This window comes from Camellia sinensis, chromosome 8 (genome assembly GCF_055761805.1).
Source record: "Camellia sinensis isolate YWXY chromosome 8, ASM5576180v1, whole genome shotgun sequence".
Lineage (NCBI taxonomy): Eukaryota > Viridiplantae > Streptophyta > Magnoliopsida > Ericales > Theaceae > Camellia > Camellia sinensis.
Window position 1 is genome coordinate 122,429,095 of NC_138968.1, and position 4,175 is coordinate 122,433,269.

General features: G+C 36.6%; 1 pseudogene across 1 annotated transcript; it reads right to left on the bottom strand.

Moving 5' to 3' along the window:
- Window positions 1–2,114: 2,114 nt before the first annotated feature.
- LOC145796665 (ADP/ATP translocase 3, mitochondrial-like) lies at window positions 2,115–3,423 on the bottom strand (annotated as a pseudogene). Its single transcript, XR_014337157.1, has 2 exons — window positions 2,928–3,423; window positions 2,115–2,487 (listed from the first exon to the last, which is right to left on the bottom strand). The product of XR_014337157.1 is annotated as an ADP/ATP translocase 3, mitochondrial-like (transcript).
- Between the last annotated feature and the right edge of the window lie 752 nt (window positions 3,424–4,175).

Here is a 4,175-nt window from a genome sequence, read left to right on the forward strand (position 1 = left end):
CTACAATTTCTCAGTATTTCTCTAATGCATTGGCTGAGTCCAGAGAAATTTTGAATTTCTCTGGTCCAATTCTCTTCAAATTTCTCTGATTTGCAAATTTCTTTAATTTTCTCCCAGAGAAATTTAGAATTTCTCTGGACTCCAAACTAGAGAAAAACAATGCACACACAAACACATTAAATAGAGAAAGAGAGAGAGGGGTTAAACAAATGTTGATACCTAGAGAACAAATAGAAGAGACCCAACTAACCTGGAGACATGAAAGCAAATAGCACTCAGGAAAACAAATGGTCTTACTTTATTTATGGTTTGGTTGAGGAGACGATAGTGTAGTAAGTTTGGAGAAAAGCCAAGACAAAGAGACAAGTTACAGAAGCGAAAATTCAGTTTAAAAACCAGAGAATTTCTCTGATTCTCTAGTTTCAACCCAGCGAAAATTCAGTTTAAAAACCAAAGAATTTCTCTGATTCTCTAGTTTCAACCCAGAGAAAATTTAGTTTAAAAATCAGAGAATTTCTCTGATAGACCCAAATCTTCATTACAATGACTGTTATCAAACTTTTCATCATTTTGTTCACAAAACATGAAAATGAAAACAATACCCAAAAAATAATTTGAATGCCACTGCAAACAAAATTCCTAGAGTCACCACTACTGATTGGAGTTCATAATACATTAATTAAAAATAAAAGTTGTAAATCAAAATCAACTAAAATCACAATTCAAAAATCCAAGAATAAGGAGTTAACCTGATTGACTGCTAGAACCATTTTTGCAAACTTAAGCAATTCTTTGATCTGCTCTATATTAAAATGGCTAACGCCAATGGCTCGAACTAGACCCAACTCCACCAGACCTTCCATTGCTTCCCATGTAGTCTTGAACCGATTCAGAAACTGCCTATACTCACTCCCTGACTTAGTAGAAGGATTAGTAGCATCTCCAAATGCCAAGCTCTCAGGCCAATGCATCAAATAGAGATCCAAGTATGACACTCCAAGATTCTTAAGAGATACTCTAACAGAATTCTCCATCTTATTGAGTGAATTCATAGTATCAGAATTTCTCTGACTTACTGAGGATTGCGCTTGAGTTCTTGTTTGTAGCCGAGCTGGTCGAGGCGAGCATGGCCTGAATCGAGTGTTGTGTCACCGTTTTGAATCTGCGATGGGAGTGCCATGTTTTCTTCACCACGACCCCAAACCATCTCTCTCTCTATATATATATATATATATCTACAACCTCATTGGAGCTCTGTTGAATCTTCTAATCTGCAGAGAGGCTGACTTTTATTTGGTGTGTGAAATGGAATCTGATCTGATTAATCTCCATCTATCAGCATCATTATGCCACAACTCCGATCAGAGACGATGCTTCTCCCCCTCTTCTTGGGGGCTCTCTGCTGCTGCTGCAGCTGCGGCTCTAGGATTGGAGTAACAAAAGGACAATCCGAATCAGAATGAGAATGCTCTGATCATACTCCCACCTCGCACCTCCTTCGACTCCATCTTCGCCGGTGGTAAACCCTAACTTCCATTGATGAGTAACAGAATAGATAGAATACGATGAAGATGAGAGAAAACACTGCAGGAAATTCAGCTTTTAGCGGCGTTTAAAAAACGCTGCGATAAGTGCCAAAAACGCCAGTAATTCTTTTTGTGACGCTTAGCACCAAACGCCGAGGATGCGGCCGTCGCTATAGCATTGTGACGCTTTAAAAACGTCGTTAATTTGTTATAGGCGGCGTTTTAAAAAACGCCTCTAAATGTGGTACATAAGGCAAAGTGACGTCATGACAATTTTAGCGACGCTTTAGAAACGTCGTTAATTTGCTATAGGCGGCGTTTTTTAAAACACCTCTAAATGTGATACTCAACTGCAAAGTGATGTCCTGACAACTTTTAGCGACATTTCAAAAACGTCATCATAGCTTTTTTAATTTTAAAAAACCTATATAGTGGGGTTCTGAAAAATGCCATTACATCTTTATTTTTTTAATTGTTTTTTTTAAATTATTACTTGTAATAAAATTGCAAAGTAGCACTAATATGAAACAATAACTCCTATTTCCATTCAAATGAACATTTGTCAAAAGAAAAAGACAAAAAAATAACAAAAGAATTGATTTGAGACCAAGCCAGTATCTAGTGATATGTGAAAACGTCTATAATAACATTACGTGCTCCAACAAAAAAATATTTGAAATAATAGACCAGGCAAATTTTGGAAATCATCCAATAATGGGATTAGTTATGAGGCTGCAAACATCAATTAAACCAACTGCCTTCCACCACCATTCTTAGTAGATGTAGCATCATTAGCCAAACGTGTTCGAGCATAATCTAGGGAATAAACAAAAAGAGAAGATGAAGCACCAGCAGCAGCACCTGACGCCAAATTCCCAGCAAACCACTTCCAGTAACCATCCTTGTCTCTTTTGAAATTAAACAGCCTCTTAAAATAATCTTTGAAAGCAAAGTTCAGGGCCTGAAAAGGATTGATGAAATTGCAAATTCTGTGAGACATTCTATAAAACAAGACATGGTTGTCAACAAATGATAAATCAAAACGGAAACTTAATGAATCACATCGACAAGCCAGCATTTTTAATTCAAACTTCCAAAACTGACAGGATGAAGCTATTTGGAGGACCTAAATCAAATCCAGATTAGACATCACTTCCTTTCAAATTTCAGTATGTCAATCCATCCCTTTGTTAGCAAACACATATATATACACTAATTATTATGCAATTGTTATTTCTGCAGACCACACACTCACATGGGGTTGTCCCATCATGTAAGAGGCAGGGTTGTGGAAGAGATGTTTTAGACTGTGGAGATAACTGCTCCCATACTAATCGAGAGCAGAAAAACAAAACAAAAGAAATGGCAAGATTAACAAATATAAACAAAAGATAGGCTAACCTTGGTTGGGAAATATCTGATAACATTGGTAGTGTTGCTTCTCCACAAAGCAATAATGCCTTCATCCTTAATTGTTCGGGCAAAGCAGTCAGAAATTCCTTTTTATGGTTCAGACAACCGACCAGCTTTGATCATCTCATCCTGGTTCTGAATCATCCTGGTTCTGAATCAATAGCTTAACTCGCTCTATCGGAGCAGCAGCAGTCTTGGATACAGCAGTAGAAACTCCTCCCATGAGGAAGTCTATCATAAAACTACGAAAACCTTTTTCTGTGGGAGCTTGTACAAAAACAGAGGATAGTGGTGATGCAAATTCCAGGCCAGTGCCTTGGAATGTTGGTGGCAGAGGACTCTGCAGACCTCCATTTACATATGCACCAGTCATATTGTGTAAACCAGTATTCCTGGAGCGCAAGTTAGGAGAAATTCGAGATAAGAAATAAGATTGCCCATGTATCTTCTAGGAAATTGATGGATGCTGTGATCCATCCGCCATATTTGCAACTCAAGGTGGCAGCCTGCAACAGAAACCAACATTAATTACATGCAAGAATAAAACAAAAACAAGCATATCAAACAAAGAACACAATAAAGGTTTAAATACAAGGAACAATAGAGAGAAGGGTTTTTCCCTACCCAATCTTTTCGCTACTATAAACACCGGTGCCAAAATATTTATCACTTTAAAAAAATTAAAATAAAAACATATTGTTTGAGTCAAATGACTTTGGAGGGAACAAATAGTTACAGAGTATTATGTATACTATCCTTGAGGTTTACCCATCTTAATTTTCAAATCTAAGCAATATATGCATGCATGCTAAACAATTTTCAAACACAAATATAATTAAGGGGAAAATAGATCAATTCATTTAGGCTGCAAAAGCATGCTAAATAAAAGCGACAAACGCGTTGTACCTTAAAATGCACAATAATATGTCCATAATGCGATCCCACAACACACGTAATGGCAGCCATCAACGAGCTAGAACATTTTAGAGCAAAAGAGGTTTAATCAAAGAGCCTTCATATGAAAATAATATTATCAAGACTAAAATATAGTCTGTCAGAAAATACAGCAGTGGAGCTATTCTCTAAGTGCTGCCTTATCAAAGATATCAATCCTATTAACTTAAATAATAAAAGACCATGAAATTACTCTAAACCTTTGATAATAATAATGAAGGATTGTCCTCAGTAGAAATAAAACAAATTGTTCATGTTATAACATCAATCCTCCAAAAAGGA